Source organism: Phascolarctos cinereus, unplaced genomic scaffold (genome assembly GCF_003287225.1).
Source record: "Phascolarctos cinereus isolate Bilbo 61053 unplaced genomic scaffold, phaCin_HiC Scaffold_4;HRSCAF=312, whole genome shotgun sequence".
Lineage (NCBI taxonomy): Eukaryota > Metazoa > Chordata > Mammalia > Diprotodontia > Phascolarctidae > Phascolarctos > Phascolarctos cinereus.
This window is the reverse complement of record NW_027555847.1, coordinates 408,066,779-408,085,047: the sequence shown is the minus strand read 5'-3', so window position 1 is coordinate 408,085,047 and position 18,269 is coordinate 408,066,779. Positions and strand designations below refer to the sequence as shown.

Here is an 18,269-nt window from a genome sequence, read left to right as displayed (position 1 = left end):
CCAGAAAGAAATGGATGAGAAAGAGGGAGGAAGGAGTATGTAATAATGCTGATATGTGTATAACTTAAAAAGCAGAATTACAGAACTTAAGATACTCAAGCAGGGTATTGGCATAGTTTAGTAACTTCCATATTTATTGGAGTTTTTATCCTACTTGGCTATTATAGTTGTAGGAACCATGGAAAAGTCCTTTCTGAGAAAAAGAGAAGGGACCAGCATGAAATATTCTATTCTTTGATATAGTTTGCTTCCCAAAGAGAATCACTTATTGGACCCTTAGATGGGCTCTATGCATCCTATTTGTAAGTAGAAGTAAAAACAGAAATCATCTTAACATTTACTATTCTAATCAAACATTTTATGCCCAATTTGTACTTGTCTCCAAACTGACAAGAGATTTTTCTGCACTAATGATAACAAGGTGTGTTATGTATGTACATTAATGGTTATAACTTTTTATAGGTAGAATTTATACATACCTTTTCCTGCATTTAGAAAGTAGATCGACAGGAGTGGCTCATTAAGTACTAGTGGCCAAGCTGTATAAATTAGCATATCTTTCTAAGTGTCACCTGTCTGTGCCATAGAGAGATCATCTAATTTATACTTGTGCTGTTATGGTAGGATAAACTGAATTTTTCCTCTTAGTCTTGAGGGCCACTTGTGCTGCACCAGCTGAAAGGCAATAATCACAGATTTGTAGTGTACAAGTCTCCTGATTAATTGAAGAACGTACATGGTTTATTCATACTCACAAAAGCAGGGTTACTGCCAAAAAAGGATCTAATTGGTTAAATAAATAACCCTAAGATTTTACTGCTTAAAGCCTTTCCTTTACTGAAATATTAATGCTTTGTCACCCTCCAAATCAGCAGCAGTTAATGACTGATTTGCCTGAGGCTGTTACAATTCTCCAATCAGTTGTAAATTGCCACTATGACTTATTTTGTTAACTTATAGCTTATGTTATTAGGCTTGTTTTCAAAGTAGCATTGAGAGCAGTTTAAAAAATTTTTTTGTTATGTCTTTTTCTTTTTATTCTTTTTATTCTCCTAGAGAGGGTAATTTTCCTCTATCATAAATAGATTTTTAAAAGTATACAACATGGGTAGCTCAGAGAACTATCTGGGGATAAAGAAGATTAAAATGTAAACTAGCATAAAGAATTATTTTTCCAATCGTGTGTTGAAATGTAACTTTTTGTTGGATAGAGCACCATTATTCTGTAGTGTACTACTAACTTGGCTCTTGGTTTACAATGACTTTTTTTTTTTAAAAAAACTGATTATAGGAATGACTCAGTTTCTCCATTTATAAAATCAAGAAAATAGTTTGCTTTTTCTGTATAACTGAGATATAGCCACAACTAATAAAAAAATTTCTTTTTTCAGAAGAATGGCTACATCTGTATTAACTAAATACATTTCTATCTGAATGCTGAGAATTATTGGTTTCCCTACAATGAAAAATATATCTTTAATTTCATATAATTTTTCTATCAAGGAGTAACATGGTATAAGTTGAAATGACAAATATATTTCTAGCAATAAGAGAGAGAATTATCAAATGGTTGAGAGTTAGGAAAGGAATTAGGAGATTCTACATATTTTTTGTCCTATTTTCTGTTACTAATTTACTATGTTTATGCTCCCTTGGACAAGCACTGTTGCTTTTAACTCATAGTAAAACAAGAGTAATAAGATGTTTGGATCTATATGGTATAATTGGCATCTGTTTAACTTCTTGAAATTTTTTTGTGGATGATGTCTTAATTTGTAGTTGTTTTGTCATTTCAGTTGTGTCTGACTCTTCATGACCCCATTTGGGATTTTCTTGGCAAAGATACTGGAGTAGTTTGCCATTTCCTTCTTCAGCTCATTTTGCAGATGAGGAACTAAGGCAGACTTAAATGACTTATTTGAACTCATTAAGATGAGTCATTCCTGGCTGGGCCAGCAGTCTCTATCCACTGTGCCACCTAGCTGCCTCATAACACAAGAGTAGCTGCTATTTCTATAGCACTTTTCTTATTATTTCTTCTTCTTTTTTTTTTTTAGGCAATTGAGTTTAAGTGACTTGCCCAGGGTCACACAGCTAGTAAATGTCAAGTGTTTGGTCTGAGGCTGGATTTGAACTCAGGTCTTCCTGACTTCAGGGCCAGTGTTCTATTCACTGCACCACCTAGCTGCCCCTATTATTTCTTATTCTTGTGAGGTAGGGAGCTAGGTAAATATCATTATGCTTATTCTGTAGATGAGGAAACTAAAGCTCTCAGAAGTTAAACTATTGTCCCACAGTCATACAGCTCTCAAATACTTAAAGCAAGATCTGAATTTTGCTCTTCAGACTTGAAATCTAGCTTCTATAGTTTTGCTTTTAATGCTTTACTTGCAGTTGGTCTTGTTTCGTTAATTAGCTGCGTCCAACTCTTCATGACCCCATTTGGGGTTTTCTTGGCAAAGATACTGGAGTGGTTTGCCATTTCCTTCTCCATCTCATTTTACAGGTGAGGAACTGAGGCAAACAGGGTCAAGTGACTTGCCCAGGGTCACACTGCTAGTAAATAGCTGAGGCTGGATTTGAACTAAGGTTTTCTTAACGCCAGGCCTGGTGCTCTTTCCACTGTATCATCTAGCTGCCCTGTCATTAATTGTAGTAGTACTTAAATGGATCTGTGATATCATCAATTTAGGATTTCTTTAAATTGCTGTTTGTACAATCTTGCAGATTGTAGTTCGTTCATGCTCGCCCATACCTTATGACTCTCTGGTCTATGTTCTCTCCAAAGTTTGCCACAGGGAATCCATCAAACTTTCTGGAAGCCTTCCTTTCTTCTACTACCTAACATCGTGAGAGAACTTATGGAACACTACGACTACTTGAAATCTCTTGCTCTTGTTGTATGACCAGTGGATTTTTTCTCTTTCTCATACAGTTCCTTGATGACATTCATTACTCTGATTCTACAGCCTGCTCACATCCATCCATATATCTTCATTGACCTCTGTCTGATAATTTTTAGCTCTTCAGGGGCAGTGATGTGACACATCTCACTGCCATATAACAACTTGGGTAAAATGTTAGTATTGAAAAGGTGGCTCTTTGCTTTCATGGGAAACTTAAGGTCAGTAAAAAAGCTTTACAATTTCCCCAATGCAATCTAGCCTAATCTCTTCCTTTTCAACTCCGGGCCAAGGTCATTGGACATCTTTGTTATCTATCCCAAATATACTTACCCTTGGAGGAGCTCTATAGGTTATCCACGGAAATACATTATGCAGTCTGGTTAATAGACATTCTTTATTCACATGGTCTTTTCTTTGTGAATGGACAAGGCCAAAAACCTTTAGATGATTACTGATCTCTTCTAGGAGTCTCTGCAGTCTCGTGAAGTTTGATGTTATCAACAAAATGGCATCCTCAAGGGGAATTTGGTGGATTTAATCATCCTTAGGAAATCTTTCCTAGATCTAGTCTATACACTGTATCTCCTCTTTCATGTTGTTGAATACTTTTATGTTTAGTGTACGTCTCCTTGTTCTGTGTCTTACCTGATATTTATTATCAGAGGGTTATTGAACAGGTTTATTTCTACATTATATCTTCCAAAGAATCCTGAATGACCATGATTTATGGTTGGGAGACATCTTGCTGTTCAGTAAAAGAATCTGTAAGGTGATGTTTTGTTCTATTGATTCAAATATTCTTTTGCAATCAACAAATAGCAAGTTTAATGTAAACTTATATTCTCTGTATCTTTTGATTATCTTAGAGATGACAAAGATGTGATCTGTTTAAATGTAACTCTCAAAAATCTAATTGTTCCCTAATAATTTCATGCTCAAGGATGCTCTTGCTTCATGTATAGATGACTCCAGAAGCACTATGTGTGTGTGTGTGTGTGTGTGTGTGTGTGTGTGTGTGTGTTAGAATAGGCATACAAATCGATAGTTATTGACGCTCTTGCATTACCTTTTTTGGTATTAATAATGTCTAAGGGGCAGCTAGGTGGCATAGTGAATAGAGCAGTGACCCTGGAGTCAGGAGGACCAGAGTTCAAATTTGGCCTCAGACTCATAACACTTACTAGCTATGTGACCCTAGGCAGGTCACTCAACCCCACTGCCTAGCCAAAAAAAAAATTAGATTTTTTTTTCTACACTGAGGCTGTCTTTTCTTTCAGATACCTTGCACATTGGTTTGTCTACGCCCTCATGGTTGTATTACTTCCAACATGGATCTTCTCTTCTGTGTGTGTGTGCGTGTGCATGTATGTGCGTATATTTAGTCTAATCTGGCTGCTTCTCTTTGCTTTATAAGATGCTACTGCTTATATTTGCCCATCATTATTCTTCATAATTTTTAAAGATCAATTTAGATTGTAACCTGTGTTACCTTTGGCAATCATCACTCTTGTTTTTTTTGGCAAATAAATTAGATGTTTGCTGCCTAAGGCACTTTCTGGGTTCTTTTGATTTCCTTATGGCAAGTAATTTACATTAATTAAACTCAATGAAATTATTATAAGCAGTGTTGATGTTATTTCTTTTGTCCATTTTTCATTTTTTACTTTAGTAACTTGTTTAAATAGTTCAGGGTTGAGTTATTTTAATTGTACACTGAATCCTTTTCTCCATAAAGACCTATTCTGATGCCTCAATGTGGAATGTAGTTGATCCAGGCTCTCAAAAGCTATGCCAGTGGAGTACAAGCTCTGGCACATTCTACCATACTAGTAAGACTTCAAGTATGGTCTTGGTGAATGATGGAGTCTATTTTTTGGTGACCTACTTAGCTAATTACAGAGAGACACATCACCAGTAGTCTAGCTACCTTGTAATAAAATCTTTTTTGGGGCCGTGGAAATCCATCATACGAAGAACAAAATGGCCCTAAGTATTATGTGCCAATTTTTTTTGGGGGGTGGGGATGGGAGTGGGTTGAGGTTACTAAGGATCTTATGTCCTTTAGGCCATAAACAAACTTCAATTTGACTGTTTTCACTCTAATGTAATGCAATGTAATCTAATGTGAGGTCCTAATCCAGTGACCAAAGAATGGATATAGTGTTGGGAGAGTACAATCGTATCTTTGTGTCCTTGTGACAAGTAAATCAAAGGAAAGTAGGAAGTTGTGGGCATATGGAAAGATGGTGGACAGGTAGATACTCCTTGAAAAGACAAGGAAAGTAGGATGAAGACATCCATAGAGCTAGTAGGGTGTAGGGAATGCAAGTATAGACTTTGCCATTAATCCTGATGAACTGCAACATGCAGATCTTTACCTCATTTCCTGTCCTGCTTAACTTGACTCTATTTCTAAGGAAGATGGTGAGGGAAAAGCCACTCTCACAGTTTGTGGGGAATGGCAGACTTGCTTTATGTTATACCTAGAGATTTATCATCATATAGTGCAGTAGTAATAATATTTGAAAAAAACTCCAAGAAAATAATTACAGCTCATATACCAACATCAGTTGCTGAGCATACAGCGTTAGAGAAATTATATGAATAACTTAATTAAATCCTCCAAATCATATCAATATGGACACCAACACTTATTGGGAAATGCAAAAATAGGAAAAGGTGAAGATGATGAGAAATGTATGGTAAGAAATGGTTCAGGAAAAAGAAATGAGAGAAGCCAAAGACTTATAGATCACACAGAAGTTTCATGCCTCTTTATCATGAACAAAATCTTTGAAAAAAGAATTGGTAAACATTAGGTATGATTGCTTAATAATACCATAAGGAATGAAATAGATTATATTTTAATAGACCGGAAAATATTTGTAATTGATGTTGAAATTATCCCTGACTTAACTGTACATATACTAAGACTGACTCATTAAATCTAAGATGTAAAAAAAAAACCCATGAAGAAAGAATAAAATGAGAAAAAAAATGTAATATACGGTTAAAATAGTTTAACTGTGAATTCTACAAATAAGATAGATTAAATTGGGGACTACTATGGTATCAACACTGGAAATAGTAACAAGTAATACTGGAAAACCAATATTCCACAATGAAAAGAGTACAAAGCTGAGTGAAGACCTGGACAGTTATTTCAATGTTGCCAGTAACTCACTCTTTGACCTTGGTCAAGTCAGTTTCCTCATCTCTAATGAAGAGTACTAAATATTTAAAAGCTTATTATGTCTGGGTGCCTGGCACAAAAAAGGTACTTAATAAATGTTCATTGACTGATCTTATAAGATGATGAACAGGAGAAATCTTTTGAGAAGAAAGTTAATTATATAATGTGTGTACAGAATAATACCACAGGAGCAAGCCTTTCATGGATGAGTGAATGAATATTCATGTCTCTAAAGTGAATAAATTCCTTCATATTATATGGTCAAACTTTTTGTTTTCTTTTTCACATATGTAATTTACCAGAAAGCCTTTGAAAAGATATTTATTTTTCAAGAGGTGTCAATTTCTTCCTACAGGACAATTTGCCTACATGAGAAAACATTTTTTGAAGACATTCAAAAGAAGATTCTGTGTCTTTGATGTGTACTTATCACATTGAGTGCTGAAATTTGCCTGGCTTCCTGACCTGACTTCCTTTAACAGTGAGTAGATTGCCTATTTCTCTTTTTCTCTGTCCTATTCCTTCACCTCACTTTCCATTAGTTCCATCCTGTATTCTAAGTCCAATTCTTATCCTTAGCATGCAGCATATAAGGAACCCTATGTTAATAGTTCTCTTGCTATACATCAGGCCAATATTTCTAATTGTCCTGTACTAACCTTATGACACTAGATATGGTTGACTGAACTTCCGATATTTACTATCTGGTCTTTCAGTAGCCGGCCTTTTATACTGGGATGATCCTGCCTTGTAGTAGGTAGTTGGATTTTAGACCATGAAGTCCTGGTTTCTCTGTCTGGGTTGCTGATCTTGGGTGCCTGATTCTCCCCAACTTGGTACCTGATCCTTGCTACTGCATTCCTCAAGTATGGCTTCATTTTGGTTACTTGCCAACTCCTTACTTAGGTTGACTTTTACCATATGCTTTCTTATTTGGATGCCCTAACCTTTACTATATAGTGCACTGTTGTGTGTGGAGTTTTGCTCCCGATTCTCCTACTTGGCTGATTCCTTACTTCCTTGTTTCCTCAACCTTTGCCTGCATCAAATTCTGGACCCTGAACTCTACTTTAACTTTTGTTTATTTATATTTCACCTGTTCTTTCCTTAGGCTGATTTCCCGTCTTTGCTGTGCCTTGTAGACTTATATCATCATGGCCTATCCTGAGAATAATCGACCATAGTCTCATTCCCCTATGCTCAGACACATGGTCTCTTTTTGACCTCATGGGTCTACTTGACCTCTTGGACCTATCTTGCATGGTCTGTGCCATCATACTGTTTCACAAACCCAGTCTGACATTTGAACTATAGGCTACCTTTGAAACCAGAATTTGGAGTTACTAATATCTCCATATATTTACATATACTGGAAACAACACTGGGCTTGTAGTTATGTAAGTTATGTAACATCATTTTTTGGATCTCAACTTTTTCGTCTCTAAAGTAATTTTGCTGGATTATGTGATATCTAAGGTCTCTATCCCTCATGCCCACTACACTTTAAAATCTTATGGTCCTGGGTTGAGATCTTCATAGAAACAGTGGCCTTGTGGCATCCTGGCTGCAGGACTACGTTCTTCTTAACATACATTTAAGGAAGATTATAGAAACTATATGGTATTAAAGAGATATGGATAAAATAATAGCTCCTAATTTAGTACTTCTCCATGTTGTAATCAGAATAAGAAAGTCACCAAAAAAGAACTTTGGAATTTAAAAAGACAGTTGTCCAAAGTATTCTCAGCTTTGAGCAAAAACTTCAGAATTCTCTATTGGAAGGGGTTTTTTGGAATCTATTGATCATGGACCCTAGTTTGTGCAGGTTTAAATACATAAAATAATGACATACATATAATACTATGCATAATAATTAAATACATATGATAATCATAATTAGGACATTGGTACCATTTTAATAATTTTAAAGTAAAGAACTGTACTGTGTCCTTCTCTTCCCTTCGCTTTCCTCTGCTCATCCTTTTTCTTTCTCCCTCCCTTTTTCCAAGCACATGATCCTTTTGTTTCTCTTCAACAAAGTCAGACAATATTACAGTATTTATTGGCAACAAGGTGGTTTGAAAGACTAACCACAATTACTAGTATAAATCTCATGTTGAAATACAACCCAGAAAATAATAATTTTCTCAGAAAGAATAACAAGTAGGATAACATAATAGGTTTATTTTACTTATCATCAAGCAGATAATACACTTTGAACCATTTTAGTTTTTGTACTTATTTCAAGATAAGTAGGATAGTATTTTATAATATCAATACTGCATTCTGCCCTGGCAGAATTACTTCTAGCAAATACATGGTCATTTCTTCATTCTAGTCTAATTCTAAATCATTCGCTAGGTGTACTTGGTCCCTTCCCATGATCTCTTTTCCATTTTCCTGATGTTTCTAGGAGAGGGCCTATGGGACAGAAGGAAAAAGAAACCTAACAGTTTGCAATAGTTTTAGGAAGTTTCTTTCCTTCTCCAATCTCAACCACCCCTTTCACCTACTCCATGAACACTTTTGTCTACCAAATGACTCCTGTTATTACTTGAACATAGCTGAAGATTGCTTTTTCAAGTACAAAATAAAACAGAGGAAAAACACAGTAATGACTCAGCTACTCTACCTCCATTCTCTATACACAGGACAGGAATTTTTCATTTCGTACTTCATTCACACTGGACTAAATTGATTTACTGAGTCACATAACCCTATCAAGGGTGCTGTGCTGAAACTATCCCAGAGCTATATGTGATGACTCTTTTGTTCTGAGATTTATCAGGAGAAGGATAGGAAGAAAGCTCCTGGACAGGGACAGAGGGGAAACGTATCCTGGATCTTTGTTTATTTCTGCCGGCATACCATTGAAAAACATTTAGCATTACCATTGCAATTCTTCAATTTGCTATATTCAAAGACAAAAAAGATATTTTATGGGTATATTTTTATATCATGATAATTTGTATGGACATAGTCTATAAAGCTATGAATCATAGATCCTAAATAGTGGATTAATCTTCTGAATATAATTATTCACTAAGAGTAGACAGATTGTCACTCATTTTTACTGTATTTTCTTTTACAATTTCCTTTCAAGAGAAAAGAGAAAACTGAATGAGATAGTAGGACATTCCAGGTTAATTAGATGAATTTTGTTTGACACTAATTATTACATACATGGCTTCTGTATACATAATGCATGTTAAAAGGATATATATTTACATATAATATGCGTAATAAGTAAGCAAACTGTTAATAGTGATACACATCCAATGTCATATACATTCATTAACATAAATTAGTTCATTTTGCTCTTTTAAAAAAAAGATATGGCAAAAATCAACCTCTATTTTTCTAGTTTAAACACAAGTTAAATTGTGCAGGAAGTTGTCTCTTGAATTATTCCCAGAAAATAAACACTAGTCCCAAATCTTGTGACTTGTAAAGTAGTCTTTTGAAATACTTCACTGATTTTAAATCAGCAACCTTGTAGTATTCATGGGATCATAGACCTAGAAGGGGAAGGGACCTTAGAGTCCCATCAAAATGCTGCTCATATTACTGATATAGAAATTGAAGACTGGTTTGCCCAAGGTTAAATGGTAATAAATGTCAGAAGAGGTATTCGAACCTAGGTTTTCTGGTTATAGTCAGTATCCTTTCAACTGAACCACACTGCCTCTGTGGCATTGAGCTTGTTTCACTTTAGTTTAATAAGTAATGACCTTTTTCCAGTCAGGGAGAGGAAAGTGTTCTGAGTCAGACCAGAGTGGGTTCTTCATAGTGAAGTTATATTTATTTTGAAGAATGGTGCATTCTCATAACATCCAATATAAATATGAAAAACATTCCAAAGCCAGATAAAAATGACTTAGGGAGTTTCAATATTGCACTGTGCCTCTGGAGCACACAAGTTAATTGTACATTTGTAGATTGATGAGTGGTGGCCCAGTGGATTGAGTGCCAGATCTGGAGTCAGGAAGACTCATCTTCGTAAGTTCAAATCTGGCCTCAGACACTTAGTAGTTGTATGACCCTGGTAAGTCACCTAACCTCTGTTTGTCTGGTTTCCTCATATGTAAAATGAGAATAGCAACAGAATCTACCTCCCAGGTCTGTTGTAAGGATAAAATGACATAATATTTGTAAAACACTTTTAAAACTTTAAAGTGTTTCATAAATGCAAGTTATGCTATTAGAAAGAATGAGATGAGTGCATAGGAATGAGTGCAAGCAGTTTACTTAGGCTGCTGTGTGAGGAAGACTATAGTGAGATAAAGCTGGAAGTTTAGGCTAGTGTCAGATTGGAGAGACCTTTACATGCCAGAATAAGGAACATGGATTTTGTTTAGGGTAAGCAAATTTATCAAAGGCTATTGAGCAGAGGAGTGACATCAGCACTCCTGTTTTAATTTAAAAAAAAAAAGATTAATATGTAGACTGAAAAAAACAGGTTCTGCAGTTAGGGAAAGCTTTTAGGAAGTCATTACACTAATTCCAGTGGGATATATATTAAGCACCTGTATTAAGATGATATCAAGGGGAAAAGAAAAGGGAGAATGAATTAAAAGGTATTACAAAGGTACACTCAATTGGAGCTGGCAGTTGATTGGAGAGTAAGAGAGAAAGAAGAGCCAGAGATATGAAAAAGTTTCACATGTGTGAGTGAATAGTACTTCCATTAACAGACATAAGGAAGTGTGAAAGAGCAGGTTTTTTGGGAAAGATAAATTCAATTTTAGACGTGTTAGATTTGATGTGTCAGGTGACATGGATAGTTATTGATGGGCAGAGGTAGCATGGAGTACTAAGCAAGGGAAGCCACGTTCTGGATCTTGGGTTGTCTAGGATTGTTTCCCTAAAGGTAAATCTCAAAGGGCATGGAAGATAAATGAAAGTTGGCCCTGAACAGAAGTTAAGGATATTCATCAAAAGAAACAATGACTTACCCACTCATAAAAAAATGTGATTGAGAAAGAGAGAGAGAGAGAGACAGACAGACAGACTGACTAAGAGGCAGAGACAAAGAGAGAAAACTGTCAGCTAGAGAGGTCATGATTTAATGGAAAAACCATTGACCTGAGGCGGTAGTCCTGGACATACTGCCTAGTTACTAATTTCACCTTTTCAAGACTCATCTATAAAGTGAAGGCATTGGACTAGGGTTCTTCTACCTCCATGCTCTAAAGTTGTGAAATGAATATGTCAGATTTCTGTCCCAAAATAAAATTAATCATATTGTTTCATCATTATAGATATCACATCCTGATCTCAAGAAATATACTTAAGTTTTTGGTTGAATTCTGTGGCCTCTGTTTAGATTTTAATATTTATTTTGTAATTTATCATTAATTATCCAAGTTGAATAACCAGGTTAAAACTAGGAAAATGGCCACTTGCCTTCACTTTTTGTATAGTTCAGAAAGCAGTCATTCACATTAAAATAGGGCTTTAAGCTTTCCAAAGTATTTGCTTTCCTTTCTACCTCCCTGGGGTGTAAGAAGTGCATATTTTCTTTCCCTTTTACAATTCAGCAAACTGAATTTCAGAGAGGTCCAGTGGCTTGCCAACAGTATAGTCACACAGCTACTTAGTAGCAGAGTCATCATTTAAATGTAGGCTTTTCTTACTGCAATTCCACTGTCCTCTCCTTTATACTGCATGTTCTATACAATATAAGGATCTCTTAGGAATTTTTTTTTTTTTGCTCCAAGGGTTCTGTTCTTGTAAAACTTAACTGTGTCAGCAAAGTGAATGTGCTGGCAGCCTATTTGTCTGTGTCTCAAGCTGATACTTAGAAAGCTGTGACTAGCACTGACTCCTTCTGTGGCCTGGGGTAAAACATTTTACCTCTATGTACTCTCCATAAAATGGGGATAATAATACTCATTTGCTTGCTTACCTACCTCACTAGATTGTTGTAAGGATTAATTAGATTTTCTTAGTAAAAGAGCTTTGAAGATTCAATGTGCTGAATGGTGTTATTACTAATAAACCTGCTAAACCTTCATCTGCTGTGTTTCCTTATTTGTAGCACTTAATAATATTGCAGATGTAACTGTACTCCATTGCTCAAGGCAGTCAGCCAGGCAACACACGATGGGATGTGCTTGTGCCTGTCCCACCTCCCTCTCTGACTCCTGTCTCTGGGCACAGAGCTGATGCTGCCTGCCCTGGCTTGATTCTGACTATGAAAGTAGTAGGGCTTATTTAGCAGTCTGTGCCAAGGTGGGGTGAAATCAGGCACATCCATTACCCCTATTATTCTTGCCAAAGAAGCAAGAAACATTTCCCACATGTGCTAGCTTTTCTGGTGGAATTCCTTGATGGCTACTTGGTGATGAAACCAAGTGGAGGGTGCCTGGAAGACCCTCACACACTATGGTCACTCATAGACATAGAGAGACTCCAGAGCTCCAGAATGAGAATTAGTAGCTAACTAGTCATCATGAATTTATCAATATGATTAACAAATTCGTTTTGTTTTTCTGAACCTGTGAGAAGGGTTGGACTTTATGGTGAAAATATGTTATTTTACTATGCATGGTAATGAATAGTTTTGCTTAGGATCTTCATGTAACACTCTAAAGGCAATAACCTTCATACCTTTGCTGCCTGTCATTGCTCTATATCATATCATATTATCATATCAATCAATCAATCACTTGAGAGCTTACTGTGTTCCAGGCTCTGTGCTAAGTGCTCTATGTAGATACTAAGAAAGGCAAAACCAGACCCTGTCCTCAAGTAGTTCACAATCTAATAAGGCTGACAACATGTAAAATACAAAAAGAGTAGATGGAAGCTTACCTTAGAGGAGAAGACTTTAGTAGCTAGGGGAACCAGGAAAGTTAGTTAACTTCTTAGAATCAAATACATGTATATATTGAAGGAAACATTTGGAAATGAAAGTAATGTAATATGCACGTAAATCCTACCTTATGGAGTTGTTTGATTATGATATAAGAAATTATTTATCTCTTTTAACTATGTCTGATTTCCAATACATTTGTTACCTTAAAATGGGAAAAAGAAAAACCAGTCCAATTTCCCATTTGATATTTTACTGTGCTTTTGGAAATCCTGTTCCAAATGGTATACATGGGTAAGTTCCAGTTTTTGAGAGACAATGTGGCATTTGGCCTCAAAGCAAAGTCGTCTTTGACACTTCCTCACTCTGTAACCTTGGGTAAGTCATTTAACCACTCAGTGCTCTAGGCAACCATCCAAAACTGGATTGGAGAGGATGTGTCTACCTGCATTTTTTTGGAGTTTTCTGACCTAGAAGTTCCCTATACCAATGCAATCACAATCCAGTTTCTATACCTATCTAGAAAGAACTAAGTAAGGAAATCAGCAGGTTTAAAATTAATACCTAGTATATAATCATTCATTTGTTTTTTTTCTGTTTCCTACATTTTTAAAATTCTTATCTTTTTTCATTTTGTTAGTGATGTTGCACATACTAAAATTTTAGTAAGGAACTTGATGTAAGACTGATGTTTTTTTTTTATTTGGTACCTCAGGTATGGGATATTTTGGCTAGCTATCTGTGGAGTTGCAAATAGACTAGTTGACTTGGTTTCCTTCAGTAATAGTACTGGGCAGCTAAATGGTGCATTGGGCCTAAAGTCAGGAAAATCTGAATTCAAGTTCAGCCTCAGATACTTACTAGCTATGTGACCTTGGGCAGCTAACTTAAACTCTATTTGCCTTGTTTTCCTCATCTGTGAAATAAGGATAATAATAGCACCTACCTCCCAGAAAGGATCAAATGAGGTAATACTTGTAAAAGCACTTAACACAGTGCCTGGCACATAGCAGGTGCTATATAAATGTGGATAGAGTATCTGGCCTGAAATATGGAAAACTCATCTTCCTGAGTTCAAATCTGCCCTCAGATACTTAGTAGCTGTGTAACCCTGAGCAAATCACTTAACCTTGCCGGCCTCAGTTCCTCATCTGTAAGATGAGCTGGAGAAGAAAATGGCAAACCACTTCAGTATCTTTCCCAAGAAAACCCCAAATGGGGTTATAGAACAACTGAACAACAATAATTATTACTATTATTATAAATATTTAAAATGTTCCTGTATTATAGCATACAAAGAAAAAGGGGAAGGATAGGCTAGAGAAAGCTTGAGAATATGTACTACAATTATTTTATAATCATTTTTCTTTATTAAAGAGAACTAGATAGGATACAGTTAGCTGTAGGGATAAGGTTGGAGTTTGATTAAGTTAAATCTGTTAGTTTGAATCATCATCACTGGTGGTCTCAACATATATTATTCAGTATATTAAGTATATTATGACATCCTTCCCTATAATTTAGCTTTATTAGCAGTTTCTACTATTACTCCAAATTGGAAGCAAACATAGTGCTTTTGGGCAAAGTAAAGATGTGTTGGCAGGAGTGATCACAGTGACTTACAGAGCACCTGTTGAACCTATAATTTCTTATAACAAATAACAGTATATATTTTTAGTTCTGGAGTTACTTCAGTTTGAAATTCTGTGACTTGACTTTAAGCAAATACTCTACTTGTTTACATACAGGTCTGTGGATTCCTTCATCATATGAAAGTTCTATCTATAAATATAGATATAGCTTAAAATAATTTTAGAAAAAAAGCCAGCTTCTATAGTAAAAAATCAGTTAAGTATGAATATAGTCATTTTTCAAACAACAACAACAAAGCATTCCCTTTATTAGAGAAAAATCCATTTGGATTGGGATCACAGCAGCCTGATGTGATTAAGTAATATGCCACCTTAAACTTTTATGAGGTCTCCTTTCTTCGTATGCTTTAAAGAACCTTTTTTTTTCAAATTCAGCTCATTGCAAATATTTTCTTTCCAGTGAGCTAGTTCAGCATTTCTCAGACTGTTTCTTGAAACTTTAATGTTTGATATAATGGGAATATGAATTCTGTGAGAAAATTCAGTGATAGTGATATCTTCCTTTGTAAAAATAAAATAAAATTATCTTTTCAAAATGCTTAATTGTGTGGCAGTTTTCCCATATTAAAATGGCTACAGTGTTCCCTATTTTGCTCTGAAAGCTATCCAGACTCTCCTTTATCACAAAAGTATTTTCATTCTTCCAGAAACTGTCACCTCCCCCACTCCCTGCCATGGTAATATTTATGGGTCCTGACAATATATTTTAAGCCCCAAAGGTCTCCATGGCCAAATTAGTGTGGGAAATGAGGTATCTTATTAACATAGTTTCTCTCACTACCCTCCCTCCCTCCCTGCTTCCTTCCTTCCTTCCTTCCTTCCTTCCTTCCTTCCTTCCTTCCTTCCTTCCTTCCTTCCTTCCTTCCTTCCTTCCTCCCTTCCTTCCTTCCTTCCTTCCATCTTCTTTCTCTTCCTCCATTTCTCCATCCCTTTCTGCTTTCCTTCTTTCCTCCTTCCCTTTCTTCCTTCCTCTATTCTGTATTGTCTTTTACTCTAGAGACAGAAATGGCAAACCACTCTACCATCTTTGCCAAGAAAACGCCGAAAGGGATCACAGACATGACTGAAAGAAAAACTGCCTGAACAACAGCTGATCTTTTTCTCTTTTTAAAAGGTGTTATTTTCCTGTATTTACTTTTTTAAGCAGTGCATTGTTTTTATTTCCACAAGTGGAACCTCAGTTAGCTTATCTAAATAAAAGTAATAAGTGCTCCTCTCATATGCAACAAAGTTGCCCTGCTTTATGTGTGAAAAAATTTAGGACTATTTGGAGACTCAGTTCAATGAAGTCTAAGAAGTCTAAGTGACACACAGGCAGAAATGGAGTGAGAAGCTTCCGTTTCAGCATGGCAGCATATCCCTAGCAGTGTCTTCCCAGATTTATCTGGGAAAAACACGAGGCAGATGGAAGTAGCATATTATCAAAGATATCTCTGCTTTCTACCCTCCGTTTTTGGCAGCATACAGTTGATATTCTATGAAAACATTTTCCCTTGATGCATTTCTGTTTTTCATTCATATGTAATGCATTTTTCCATATATTCATTACTCAGCACTTTTAATAAAAATTATTTTTCCAGAAATTTGTGTTTGGAAGGGAGTGACTTCATTTTTACCATAAAAATAAACAAAAAATTAGGTTTTAACTAATGAGAATTGCAGCCTTTGAATGCTACAATAATTAAACATTGAGGCTGGGCAAAAGAATATTTAAATCAAGGAGGAAATTTATGAAGGGTACAGGATAGCAAGAGAAACTATCATGGGCTCCAACATAATTGAAAAAATGATAAAGAAATAGGACTTTGTGGTGATAAAGAAGTCCAAACATATAATTCCATGCTTATATATTTATTTTTGTAATGTTGATCATCAGTAGCCATATTTAAGAAAATTATTAATTTTAAAATAATTAAGAAATATGCTAATTGCTCATGTCCTAAAACATTTCAAGTTTTGCTGTACTTTGTTAGTGGATAGGTAAGTAACAGCAAAGCCCTTGTTGAATAAGAGTCCTTTGGCTCTTGTGTGTAGCCCCAGGAAAGTTCATTGCTTTCTAGAGAAAGGGTGTGGAGAGCTAGGATGTCATAATATAATTTTTAGTGCATGTTCAACATTAGTGATTGATGGCTCTGGTATTGAATTCTGCCTAGTCTGAAGGTCAGGCAGCAGTGGACTGTTAACTCCTGAAAAGTGCCCCATATTGTACACTGGCCTGTCTTCCATTCCCTAGCACTAAAGAATGATGTTTGAGTTCTAAGTTATAGTCATCGTGTTGGGGAGGCTGGTCTATCAGACTGACACCTGAGCAGTTATCTAGATAGCTTCAATAAAAGTTTCAACATAGTATTATTAGTTAAGCTAAAGTCTGGCCATTATATTTCCTTTCTCATAAACCACAATGAAGATCCCCCCTGGGTTGATAACATGCTTGAGAAGTCAGCAACAGCTCTGTATGTGGACCCTAAAGAAAAATAATTCAAAGGTAGTCAGTTCTGTATAGTTAATCCTTCATATACTTTTGTTGGTAATATTACAAATGTGTTTCAAAACTTCCATCACAAGAAGATTTGTTTCCTGCTTCACTAAAACATGCTCAGTGTTCCATCCTGGAAGGGAGATAAACTTAAAATAAAATCATTTTTGTGTAATTCAATTCCTATTCCAGATGGAGAACTATATATGGGAGAAACCCATGACTAAGGGAATTCACATATCCTCTAATTATGTAAATGGAATCGGGGAAATCTGTAATAAGTTGTAGTAGATGTGCAGAAGCTTTTTGGGTTCAGTTAGAAGACTGGCCAATAAATAAAGCAAAATTTAGGGATATCTAGAAGTTTAGACCAACTAAACTATTAACATTTTGTGGGGTTTTTTTTACAGAAAGTTTTTAAAGAATTGCTTAATGAATAAACTTTTAATTACCTTAATATAAAATAATAAAAAAGTCCAGGAGCCATAAAAAAAATTTAAATTTTTAAAAACTATTTAACATTATGGCAGTTCATTGTTTCTTAACAGTAGGGGTAGTAACTGACTTTTATTTAATATTTGTTTTCTTTCTGTCTTTTTGTATGCATATAATGGTAGAACAGGAATGAATTCCATAAGATATGGAATTCTTTGACTTTTGGGAGATAAATAATGTAAACTGCCAGAGTATTAGGCTCCATCACAAAATGGTAAACATGTCAGGATAAGAAAAACATTTCTTTTCATAAAAAAAAAAAATGAAAATGTGATTGAGAGTGTTGTGCTTTAAGTAAGCAGCAAGATTCTCTTAATCAATCATCTGCCATGCTGTATTTTATTACATATATTTTTAGAAACTCTTTAAAAGCTGACAGATTGAAGTCATGTGTTTAAACATGCCAGATATGTTTAAACTAACTCATAAACATGACTTATTTTACTCATGTATACATAGTTTCATGTTTAGGAATATTTAGTTTAGAAAAATCTTAGTATAATCGGGTATGTGAAGTTAAATGACTTTGAAATAATTTTAGACAAGTGCTAATGTTCTTAAGATTCCACTGTCCAAGAATGGTGAACTGTAGTTGACTTAAAAGTTTTTGAAATCTGTTTTGAAAACTATTCAAAGAAATACTTATGTATAAATAATCTAATTAATACTTTCATGAGTTATAGAGTGGTTTTCAATTTAATTTTACAAGCATTTCTTAAAAACCAACTAT

At 35.3% G+C, this 18,269-nt stretch overlaps 1 protein-coding gene across 1 annotated transcript in view; it reads left to right on the top strand.

Annotated features, from left to right (window-relative positions):
- SEMA5A (semaphorin 5A) overlaps nt 1-18,269 on the top strand; it is a 627,229-nt gene that overhangs the window by 81,873 nt on the left and 527,087 nt on the right. The window contains 1 exon segment of the mRNA XM_021004419.2: nt 6,455-6,580. The gene's annotated coding sequence lies outside the window, so the exon portion shown is untranslated.